A 12835-nucleotide genomic window follows, 5' to 3' on the forward strand; every position below is an offset into this window, starting at 1 on the left:
TAGTGTAGTGGTGAGTGTAGTGTATAGTAGTGTAGTGGTGAGTGTAGGAGTGTAGTTAATGGACCCAGATTTTAAAAACAATCACTTGTTGGTACCACCTGAGGTGGCAAAGTCTAGTAATGACTTTTTAAATCCTCCATGTGTGTGCGCCATATTCTGATATGATAACCTTCACGGAGTGGCCGCTTAGTTGCAGTTACCATGACATTATACCCATACCCTGTTACAGGCGATGAAATGGGCATTATTACTGAAAAACTACCTAGACCAAAGCCAGTTAGGTCACAAACTGGTCTTTATTGGTCTAAATACACAATGAAATCACAGGATACTAAGGAATAACATAGTGAGGCAAGGAACTACTTGAATATTATAAACATTGACATTTGCATATACTTAGTCAATGATATGTGTAATCAAACCAATAAAAGTCATTTTTCGTCTGTCTGCATTCGCGTGCTTGCGAGGAATTTGGCTCTCAAACGTTGGGGTTTACGTAAAAAAAAAATAGCCAGCTACCACGCCGTAAGCCCCGCGGTGGGCAAGCGCTATTCCTTTTTTTCCCATCCGTCACTTTTAACTTAGTTTAAACTGTTTTTTCTTGCGATTTATCTTCGCTTAAATATTTAGTTCCGCCTTTATTTATTCATTTTGTTCCGCCGTTCGGGGCGGGACATTGCGCGCCTCTGCGCATGCGCGAAACGCTCACAGGGTTAGCCCCTAGCAACCCACACGCGCCATCGCCGGAGGTGTGCGGGGCTTTTCATTCGCCGGCACACTCTACAAGGTAAGTCGCACACATTTGTAGTATTATACGCATTTATAAAATTACACTTTGCACAGCTGACAGGGGTTGCCCCTAGCAAGGCACACACGATCGGCAAACATTTTCATTCGCGTTAAAAATGCAACAACAAAAAATGAAAACGCTGAGGTCGTTTCTTCACAGTGTGATGTCCTCTTCTCCCCACCCCACCCCAATGCGTCCTGTTAATACTATAGACTCCCTAGCTATTCATATTATAGCGCTTAGATAGCATTATTGTAGCGCGGCCAGGGCGGAGCGGCCCAGCTCCCAGCCTGCCAAGGTACCACCTCGGCCGGCTGGGCAATCTAGGCGAGGCCGGGGGCTCTGCACGGGACTAGGCCTCACCACGGCAATGTTAAGTAAATTTCGATTTAAAGCATATTGATTAAAGTATATTGATTATATTGATGTAGTTTATATTTAGTTTTTTTAACGTCGGTTTATTGTATGGTAATAGGGTAGTTGCAGTTCTTTAGCGTCAATATGCTCAATTCTTCTGTTGATATGTATACCCAGCTTATTGGAGAGTATATTGATGATATTGATGTAGTTTATATTTTAGTTTTTTATCAGTTCTCTATAGGGTAGTCATTATATAGTGTAGTGTATACCCAGTTACATAATGTTAATAGCTCAGCTTATTGGAGAATATATTGAGTACATTGATTATATTGATGTAGTTTATAATTAGTTCTTTCACATCGGTTTATTGTATGATAGAAGGGTAGTTGCAGTTCTTTAGCGTCAATATACTAAATGCCTCTGTTGATATGTAAACTCTGACTTTAACATAGCCAATTCCGTGACCAGTTACATGCTAATTCCTCACATTAACATCATGCTAATCTCCCAGTTACATGCTAATTTCTGACTTTAACATCCTGCTAATCTCCCACATTAACACAGCTACTACAATGCTAAATTATTCTGTTGATATGTAAACTCCTTTGTCAAGGCGCTCTCCTCCTCCCAACCAGCTTAAAAGACGCTGCCAAGCTTAGCAGTGTTCATTGGAGCGCTGTCTTTCTGACAGCTCTGGTTCTTCACCTGAGGACGGCTGCTTGTGTTGTGGCCGAAACGTCGTGAGAATTTTAATTTTTTATGTTTTATTTTCATGATTTTATTATTTCCCTTGAACGTGACTTTACCGTAAGAACCAAGAAGAATATTATTGGTTCTTTCGGTAAAGTCACGTAGAAGGGAAACAATAAAATAATACAAATATAAAACAATAAAATTCTCACGACATTTCGACTGCAACACAAGCAATCATCATCAGGTGCGAAAACCACAGCACACCTGATGATGATTGTTTGTGTTGCAGTCGAAACGTCGTGAGAATTTTATTGTTTAAATATTTTTATTATTTTATTATTTCCCTTCTACGTGACTTTACCGAAAGAACCAAGAATATGAATCCCTGCAGTCACGAAAGCTTTAAATCTAAACCAAGAAGAATGTTAAGTAAACTTGATTTGGCGTTTTCGTGACACCAGGAATTACTCTTTGGTTTTCTCGGTAGTCACGTAGAAATAAGAAATAATAATAATAAAAATAAAATTACATAAAAGCATACGACGTTTCGATTGCAACGCAAACAATCATCATCAGGCATAGAAGAGCTAAATTTAAGAGAGCGAGGAAACAGAAAAGCAGGAGTTAACACAGAGACACAAAGAGAGATACAACGTATGGAGCACAGAGAGATAGGGTCTCTGTGTCGAGGCCTTAGCATGTAGGGGAGACAAAGAGAGATGGAGAAGCACATCAAATCGAACAAGATTTAGTAAAATTTGGAAACAATATAATGCAACACAGAGGGTCGGTCAAAAACACAATTAATGCATGGTCTGGCTGATTACGTTATTTCAAAGATTCCTATATTGTTCTTAAATTTTGCTAAATCTTGTTCGATTTGATGTGCTTCTCCATCTCTCCTTTTCTCCCGTACATGCTAAGGCCTCGACACAGAGACCCTATCTCTCTGTGCTCCATACGTTGTGTCTCTCTTTGTGTCTCTGTGTTAACTCCCTCTACTTAGGTGTCTGTGTGTATATATATCTGCGGTTCTGTGTTTCCTCTCTCTCTTAAATTTAGCTCTTCTATGCCTGATGATGATGATTGCTTGCGTTGCAATCGAAACGTCGTATGCTTTTATGTAATTTTATTTTTTATTATCATTTCTTATTTCTACGTGACTTTACCGAAAAACCAAAGAGTAATGTTAAGCAAGTTATATTGTATTGCGGATTTCGCTAAACTCACGCACATAGAAACTGATATTAAAATAATTCGCTTGGAAATATAAGAAACATTTGGTTTGTGTGCAGACAACTTATTTTTTTGTTAGCGTCTTTCGCTAAACTCACGCACATAGAAACCTTAGTTTTTAAATCATGACCTAAATATTTAAATAATATTGCTTGTGAGCAGACCAATATTTTTTTTTATTTTTCTTGCTTCTTTCGCTAAACGCACGTAAGAATTCAACCTAGAATTTACATGATCACTTTGGAAATATTAAAATAACATTGTTTCTGTGCAGGCAACTATTTTATCATTTTCCTGCTTCTTTAGCTACACTTGTTTACATTCACACCTATTTTTAAATATCACCTTGCATTTATACGAAGAATTATGTTTGTGTGCAGACAACTCATATTTCACAATGTACTTGCTTCTTAATTTCATTCTTATGTGTGTGTGTGTGCTTATGTCCTTGTGTGCGTTTGAGTCCATGTGCGTGTCTGCGACGATTTGTGTGTGTGGGTACGCCCGTGTGGGTGTGTGTATATAAGTCGATGTGTGTGTGTGCGTAGGTCGATGTGTGTGTGCGTAAGTCGATGTGTGTGTGCGTAAGTCGATGTGTGTGTGTCAGTCGATGTGTGTGTGTGTCAGTGGATGTGTGTGTGTTAAGTGTTAATCAACGTGTGTGCGTGCTGTGTGTGTAGACCACTAATATTTCACAATCAGGTTGGCATTTTTTACAATAATAATGTGTGTCGAAGTCCATGTGTGCGTGTGAGTCCATGTACGTGTCTGCGTCGATGTGTGTGTGCGTGCGTAAGTCGATATGTGTGTGTCAGTCGATGTGTGTGTGTTAAGTGTTAATCAATGTGTGTGCGTGCTGTGTGTGTAGACCACTAATATTTTACAATCAGGTTGGCATTTTTTACAATAATAATGTGTCGAAGTCCATGTGTGCGTGTGAGTCCATGTACGTGTCAGCGTCGATGTGTGTGTGCGAATCAATGTCCCAACTAGTCTAACCTATAAAAGGATTTTTTTTGTCTGTCTGTCTGTGTGTCTGTGTGTCTGTCTGTGTGTGGGTGAAACTTGCGAAGGATTTGGCTCGCGAACCGTGGGGTTTACGTGAAAAAGAAGTACCTGATGACGATTGCTTGTGTTGCGATCGAAACTTCGTGATATTTTTTTTTATATATTTCTATCTACGTGGCTTTACCGAAAGACCCAAGAATATGAATTCCTGCAGTCACGAAAGCTTTAAGTTAGGATTTATTTGGGGAATCTGTGTGTGCTGGCGGTTGTGCGTGTGTGCGGATGCGGGCGCTTGTGTGTGTCTGTGTGTGTGCGTGTGTGTCTGTGTGTGTCTGTGTGTGTGTCTGTGTGTGCGGGCGCTTGTGTGTGTCTGCGTGTGTGTGTCTGTGTGTGTGCGGGCGCCAATGCATGTAGGGCCGAGAGGGTCAAGTTGGAGTGTGCGGGGGCAGGGGGGATAAGAAACCAAAGACAGCAAGAACTTCGCGGGAAATACTTTTCAATTTAGTATAGTGGGGTAGCTTATAGTGTAGTGTAAAGTAGTGGTGTATAGTAGTTTAGTGTATAGTAGTGTAGTAGTGAGTGTAGTGTATAGTAGTGTAGTGGTGAGTGTAATGCATAGTAGTGTCGTGGTGAGTGTAGTGTATAGTAGTGTAGTAGTGAGTGTAGTGTATAGTAGTGTAGTGGAGAGTGTAGTGTATAGTAGTGTAGTGGTGAGTGTAGTGTATAGTAGTGTAGTGGTGAGTGTAGTGGTGAGTGTAGTGTATAGTAGTGTAGTGGTGAGTGTAGTGTATAGTAGTGTAGTGGTGAGTGTAATGTATAGTAGTGTAGTGGTGAGTGTAGTGTATAGTAGTGTAGTGGTGAGTGTAATGTATAGTAGTGTAGTGGTGGGTGTAGTGTATAGTAGTGTAGTGGTGAGTGTAGTGTATAGTAGTGTAGTGGTGAGTGTAGTGTATAGTAGTGTAGTGGTGAGTGTAGTGTATAGTAGTGTAGTGGTGAGTGTAGTGTATAGCAGTGTAGTGGTGAGTGTAGTGTATAGTAGTGTAGTGGTGAGTGTAGTGCATAGTAGTGTAGTGGTGAGTGTAGTGCATAGTAGTGTAGTGGTGAGTGTAGTGTATAGTAGTGTAGTGGTGAGTGTAGTGTATAGTAGTGTAGTGGTGAGTGTAGTGTATAGTAGTGTAGTGGTGAGTGTAGTGTAGTGGTGAGTGTAGTGTATAGTAGTGTAGTGGTGAGTGTAGTGTATAGTAGTGTAGTGGTGAGTGTAGTGTATAGTAGTGTAGTGGTGAGTGTAGTGTAATGGTGAGTGTAGTGTATAGTAGTGTAGTGGTGAGTGTAGTGTATAGTAGTGTAGTGGTGAGTGTAGTGTATAGTAGTGTAGTGGTGAGTGTAGTGTATAGTAGTGTAGTGGTGAGTGTAGTGTATAGTAGTGTAGTGGTGAGTATAGTGTATAGTAGTGTAGTGGTGAGTGTAATGTATAGTAGTGTAGTGGTGAGTGTAGTGTATAGTAGTGTAGTGGTGAGTGTAGTGTATAGTAGTGTAGTGGTGAGTGTAGTGTATAGTAGTGTAGTGGTGAGTGTAGTGTATAGTAGTGTAGTGGTGAGTGTAGTGTATAGTAGTGTGGTGGTGAGTGTAGTGTATAGTAGTGTAGTGGTGAGTGTAGGGTTTAGTAGTGTAGTGGTGAGTGTAGTGTATAGTAGTGTAGTGGTGAGTGTAGTGTATAGTAGTGTAGTGGTGAGTGTAGTGTATAGTAGTGTAGTGGTGAGTGTAGTGCATAGTAGTGTAGTGGTGAGTGTAGTGTATAGTAGTGTAGTGGTGAGTGTAGTGCATAGTAGTGTAGTGGTGAGTGTAGTATATAGTAGTGTAGTGGTGAGTGTAGTGTATAGTTGTGTGGTGGTGAGTGTAGTGTATAGTAGTGTAGTGTATAGTAGTGTAGTGTAGTGGTGAGTGTAGTGTATAGTAGTGTAGTGGTGAGTGTATTATATAGTAGTGTAGTGTATAGTAGTGTTGTGGTGAGTGTAGTGTATAGTAGTGTAGTGGTGAGTGTAGTGTATAGCAGTGTAGTGGTGAGTGTAGTGTATAGTAGTGTAGTGGTGAGTGTAGTGTATAGTAGTGTAGTGTAGTGGTGAGTGTAGTGTATAGTAGTGTAGTGGTGAGTGTAGTGTATAGTAGTGTAGTGGTGAGTGTAGTGCATAGTAGTGTAGTGGTGAGTGTAGTGTATAGTAGTGTAGTGGTGAGTGTAGTGTATAGTAGTGTAGTGGTGAGTGTAGTGTATAGTAGTGTAGTGGTGAGTGTAGTGTATAGTAGTGTAGTGGTGAGTGTAGTGCATAGTAGTGTAGTGGTGAGTGTAGTGCATAGTAGTGTAGTGGTGAGTGTTGCGTATAGCAGTGTAGTGGTGAGTGTAGTGTATAGTAGTGTAGTGGTGAGTGTAATGTATAGTAGTGTAGTGTTCAGTGTAATGCATAGTAGTGTAGTGGTGAGTGTAGTGTATTGTAGTGTAGTGGTGAGTGTAGTGTATAGTAGTGTAGTGGTGAGTGTAATGTATAGTGGTGTAGTGGTGAGTGTAGTGCATAGTAGTGTAGTGGTCAGTGTAATGTATAGTAGTGTAGTGGTGAGTGTAGTGTATAGTAGTGTAGTGGTGAGTGTAATGTATAGTGGTGTAGTGGTGAGTGTAGTGCATAGTAGTGTAGTGGGTTCAAACGGACACTCAGACGTACTGTTTGTAGGCAACACATTTATTTAACCAACATGTTAATGTGATGCCACAACCACGGAGCCACTCTGCAAGCGCCGCGACCCTTCCCTGAACATACACACACGCCGCACACGTAGGGTCCCGGTGGGGGGATCGCCTGGCACCACGGGTTTTCATCCGAAGTGCCCCTAGTGGGGATGTCCCACGGTTTCCCGGTGCCAGGAGATTGGCCGACCCCCCCCCCCCCCCAGGCCAAATTGCATTGCGTCCCCCCCCCTTACATTGGCTTAAGATTGTATGGGCGCACAGAAGCTCACCGGGCTAACCGCAATGAGGCACTCACAGCACGGGGGAGGAGCCATGGGGGGAAATATTACACGGGCAGCGCAGACGAGGAGGTGGGAGAGAAATTCCTGGAAACGCCGCGGATGCGTATTCCTCGGGACGGACACCACGGTCAAACCGGTTGAGTCCGTGGTGGGGAGGACGGACGCGTAGGCAGTGGGTCGAGGCGCAAAGGAAAGTAACGCTCCAGGTAAGGGCGGGGCATCGGTTTAAAATCGAAAGGTAGGCACCCGATTGGCCGCGCAGGGTAACCCCACGTGACCCTGGATCGTCGGATTCCCAGGGCAAAAAAGGAGGGAGCGGAAAAAACGGGAAAGGGACTTCTCCTCCAGCCGTTCAGGCACCCGGTCCGACTCCCAGCCACTCGCAGCGTCCGTGAGACGCTAGCAAGTGCCGCTATGACCTGACCCCAGGCGTCGTCCCTCCGACTCCCACAGTGTCCGTGCGACACCGTGAGTTCTTCTGCGAGGAGAGAAGTAGAGTGGGGACACACCCAGGGATTGCGAAGGGACAGGTTAGGCACTGCTGGTAGAATATTTACTCCGGGACACACAGGGTTTTTCGTTAGACGCGCCCTTAATAAAAATTCAGTTCAGAAGATCGGTGCAGCGTGATTTCGATGTGTGTGGGTAGAACCTCGGCGTGGTGCCTGTGATTCTTGCGGAGGAGCGACTGCGTGGGGGACGGGGTTGCGTGAGAGAGCGAGCGCAGGGCTGCAGAGGGTCGGCGCGGGGTTGGGGTGCGAGGTGCGCGTAGATTACCATCTCTACGACCGCTATGGTTTACGCGTGTGTGTAGTAGAAGATGTGTGCCTGCAGCGCCGCATGAGTGATTAAGGCGGGGGCGATCCACCCGCTCGCTGGCGTTCCCGCGCATTTACACAGCGTGTTTACATAGCAAAAACAGCCTTAACGGCGAGGCGTGCACCCAGAGTCCTACCGCAGCCGCCCCCTTTTCGTGTAGCATCAGCCGATGCGCGTACGCGGATTAGAGCTTAACCACCCGGGCGGGCCGCGTGCATATTCATCCTGCCGCCGTGTCCGTTTGTTCTATTAGCGCCGGCCTTTGCGAAAGACACGCGCCTGCAGCGGCGCGCGCGTGCACGCCAGCTCGTTCGTTTTGGCGGGGGTGTACACGGGAGTGTGTGGGATAACTCCGGGCGGTGGTGAGCCAGCCAGTGAGCGATGTCCGTCAGAGAGGGCGCTGGCGCAGGGGGGGGGGGGGGGGGGGGGGGCGGTCACCGGCGAGTGGCGGAGGAGGAGGGGGGAGCGGAGGGGGTGGACGTCGCTCTCCACAGAATGGTGTCAGAGGTGGTACGACCCCCCCACGCCTCCAAGGGAGAGAGGCGCCCCACCCCCAAGCTAAGGTAAGATACGTATTCACCCGCAACCTCTACGTACGCCAAAAGATATGAACGGCTGAACGGACGCACAAGCGTTGCAACGGCTGAATATGCAGTTGGATGGGCGGGCAGCCAACTTTGCGGAAGCGCTTTTTCGGGGGGGGAGTTAATGCACCGCCTCGGCCAACGCTGCTGTGCGTATGACCGTGACGAGGCGAAGGCGGCATTCGATTCGCGCCGCCGCCAGCCCGGCGAGGACCTCCGCAACTACGCCGAGGGCGTGCACTCGCTCGCTCGCTAGCGCAGAGAGCGCACGCCCGGGGTACGCTGAGGAAATCATTGGGGACCTCGCCGACGACAAGGTCCAGAGATATCCGGCTGGAACCTCGTGGTGGCAGTCAGATCCGAGCCCCGCGCGCCTCCCATCTAACGCCTTTGTGGAGCGCGCACGTGCCTGTGAGAGACTCGCCAGTGAGCGCGTGCAGTTCCGAGCGCTGGGGACGGGAGTGCGCCGTCGCGAGCCTTTCGTGCAGAGGAGGAGGGGGAAGAGGAGGAGGAGGAGGAGGAGCTCGCCAGGACGGTGAGGGGGGGGAGGCAAGGGAGCCTCCGGGATCCCGGCAAACAACCCCGGGATGGGTAGCAGGGATAGAGACTGGCATAGGGGATATAGCCGGCCATGTGACCCATTCACGCGGGGAGGTGACCCAAGCCCGCGAGGAGGTGCACCAAGTACGTGGGGAGGTGATCCGAAATATGAACAAATTGCAGTCCACAGTGGAGGTAGTCCAGGCCGAGGTGGGGGGGGGGGGGGACTAGGCTCCACGGTAGGGGGACTAACCGAGCGGGTGTCCCAATTAGAGGCAGAGTTCGGGCAGATGCATGTCAGTAGGGGAAGGGAGCAGGGGGCCTCCATTGGAGCCACCACCCTTCCCCGAGGGGAGCAATCAACACAGTTCCAACGCAAATAAACTGCAATGATAATTCTAGATTTGAAGCTTTCGTGACTGCAAGGATTCATACTCTTTCTTTTTTTTCAGTAAAGTCACGTAGGTAAAATAAAATAAATGAAAACTAAATTAAATCACGACGTTTCGGAGGCAACACAAGCTTCCGTCTTCAGGTGGAACAGTCACAGCAAAAATAGCTGTATCAAGTGAAAAGCTCTGAGACATTCGAGATTATATACAGGTTAAGGGGGGGGGGGGGTGGAGCCAGAAAGGGACGTGGGTGGGGGAGAGGGCTAAGTTAAGCCGCCTTTTGTTATGCTGCAGGGGGTTCAGGGGAAGCGGTAGTGCAACTACACGTGATTTAATTTAGTTGTTTTCATTTATTTGATTTGACCTACGTGACTTTACCGAAAAAAAAACAAAGAGTATGTAATGATAAAGGGTGAGCAAGTGACCACCACGCAGATGCCAAGAACAACGCCTAAGAACGCGGCGGCTTCATGCGACTGGCTGCGGGAGTTGGTGGTGGGAATCACGGGGGCCACGTCGCTGGTGGAAGGGCAGGTGAACGGGCGGCGTACCCAGATTCTGCTGGACATGGGGGCGGTGGCCTCACTCGTGAGCGCAACATACTGCAGCGTGATCGGGGTTAAAATGGGCCACCTGCAGGGCCCAGATTGTGCGCTGCACACTGCAAGCGGAGCTGGGATGGGACTGATGGGGTCACCATTGAGGTCTGCCTCGAATACCAGGTGTGTACCCAGGAGTTCTGTCTCGAGCGTGTTATGCCACGAGTGTATTGCAGGCACCGACCTCCTGAAAAAGTTGGGGCTCAATGTACAGCCCGGCCAGCGGTGCGCCACCGTGGAGGGCAGCGGGGAGCGGATTCCATTCCTGGGACAGGAGCCGGATCGCCCCCGTTTCAAACCCGTGGCCGCTACCCTGGCGTCGGCCGTCACCATCGGGCCTCTCGCGGAGATGCTGGTGCCGGTGGAAACACCCTCCACCGACCACGCACACCGACCATCGGGTGAGGTAATGTTGACTCCTCACCAGGAGTTGGCGGCACGGTACGGGGTTGTGGGTGTCACGTTGCCCAATCAGGAGGGCTGATGGTTGGGGTGTTATCGCATTGCGCTGGTGTTCGACCACTCAGCCCTGTCTGTTAGGGATGTCAGCTTTTTATTACTCCGAGCTGACACCGACCACCCCAGGCAGATGAGTTACGTCCATGGAGCAGGCTACCACAAAGAACATCAACCGAATAAGAATCAATACCAGATCACCCACACACATCCACTCACACCTACGGTACCGACCACTTCCCCGAGACACACACAGAAGCTTTTGGGGGGGGGGGAAAGGGGGGGAAAGGGGGGGTCGTCCACCTCCCCTACGCAATTCTGCTTCAGAGTTCCCACGTTCCTCCTCCAGCGGTTTCCCCCTCCCCTATGCAACTCTACTTCACAGAGTACCCCTCTTCCAGGGTTTACACCTCCCCTCTGCAACTCTGCTGCACAGAGTTCCCGTCCTCGGACAGTGGGAGATGTCCGTGGGCCGCCCAAGCGGCCACCCCGGTAACCCGATGGCCACCGACTTCGCTCTCGGCCAGTGCCAGGCTGCAACTCGCTCGCTTCCCTGCTCCTGACGCTCCTGGCACGCCTCTTGAGGTCCCGGACGTCCCACCGGCCCTGGTTCACTCCCCAGGTCGGCCGCTGGAAATATATAATAATACCATTACTTAATGTTTCCCTGTATGATATCTATTCTGTAGAGTAGGAGACAGCCCTCAACTCCTACTTACAGTGACGATCCCCTGGTCCTCACTCGTGTCGGCCCCTTGAGGGTGGGAGCTCGCCCAGCCACTCCTGCTGCTGCCGCTGCCGCCGCAACCACTACTTCTGCTTCTGAGTTGCGCGCCCACACTGCCGATTCGTGCTCTCCTTTGTTAGGGCTGCGCAGCCCATTGTTCGGTCTCTGGGCCAATCCCGTGAGAGCTCCGTCTATAAATAGACTACGTTTCCCTAGAACTGGTTGGCTGTTCTCCACCAAAACCCGTTCCCACACCGGTCTGACCACACTCTCTCCAGCTCACGGGGTGTGCTTCACGCACTACGCCACACCCGCTTTGGTGGAAAGTAAAGGTGTGGTATGGCAACATTTTAATGGGTGATGTTCCCACGAATGTAACAAAACGATAGACGAAATGCAATGGGCTGTAACTAAGAAAGTCCAACGTATTTAGCAGTATAACATATTAATCAGCATCGCAGTACTACGTATCAGTAAATAGCGTGACGTGAGCAATCAAAACAATAGAAATGCATTGAAGAAATAATGTGAAATAAGTGTACATTAAAGAGCAGCAGTACGCACAGGTAAGTTGAGAAGCAGGCTACAGTGTAGATTATAGACTGCCAGTACGCCGACTCAATGACATAAGCATTGCTACAGTCGACATAAAAAGCTGACTATACGGTCAGCAGCTGAAAAAGCAGGATAAAGTCGACATGAAAGGCTGGCAGTACACTGAGTGAGGTAAAGAAGCAGGCAACAGATTATAGACTGGCATACACTCAATGCCCAAAAGCCAAATTAGCAGTGTAGATAATAGAGTGCCAGTGCACTGACGTTAATTAATGAGCAGGCAGCAGACAACAGCACAGACTGGCAGTAAACCGTCTTCGCATCATAAAAACATAGCTAAAAAAGAAAATATTTAGCAACCAAATAATGAAATATTAGTTTTCTGCACACAAACGTTATTGTAATATTTGCCAACTTATTTGTTTCATAATAATAAACAATAAACCTGAGTTCTTAACGAAATATTCAATTAAATTGTACTTTATATTGCCGTAGTGAGGCCTAGTCCCGTGTAGAGCTCGCGGCCTCGCCTAGACTGCCCAGCCGGAGGTGGTGACACATTGCCAGGCTGGGGGCTGGGCCGCTCTCCCCACCCGCGCTGCAATAATGCTAAGCGCTCTAATATTAATATCTCGGGACTTTATAGCAGTAACTGCACGCATTGGGGTGGGGGGGACATAAGACTGTGACGAATAAACCTCAGCGTTGTGTGTATATTTTTTAAACATTGTTAACGCGAATTAACATTTTTAGCGACCATGTGTGCATTGCTAGGGGCGCAATTGACCCGCGGCGGGCGGTAAATCTACATAAACCCTACCGTTAGAGAGACAAATCCCTCCAAAGCACGTGAACACACAGACACACAAAATGACATTTATATTTCATGCACTACTTTATCTATCTGTGACGAACGCTGCACATTCCGTTGTTTTCGATCTGTCCACGACACAAAGGAATGTTTTACACAAACTATAACTAGCACAGCCTTCTGGGAGTGCATCATTGATTCAGTGCAGGCCACCTGTGGACCCTTATTGGTGCACAGCGTCTCAAGA

Source organism: Petromyzon marinus, chromosome 85 (genome assembly GCF_048934315.1).
Source record: "Petromyzon marinus isolate PM22_M1 ecotype Great Lakes invasive population chromosome 85, UKy_Petmar_22M1.pri1.0, whole genome shotgun sequence".
NCBI classification, from domain to species: domain Eukaryota; kingdom Metazoa; phylum Chordata; class Hyperoartia; order Petromyzontiformes; family Petromyzontidae; genus Petromyzon; species Petromyzon marinus.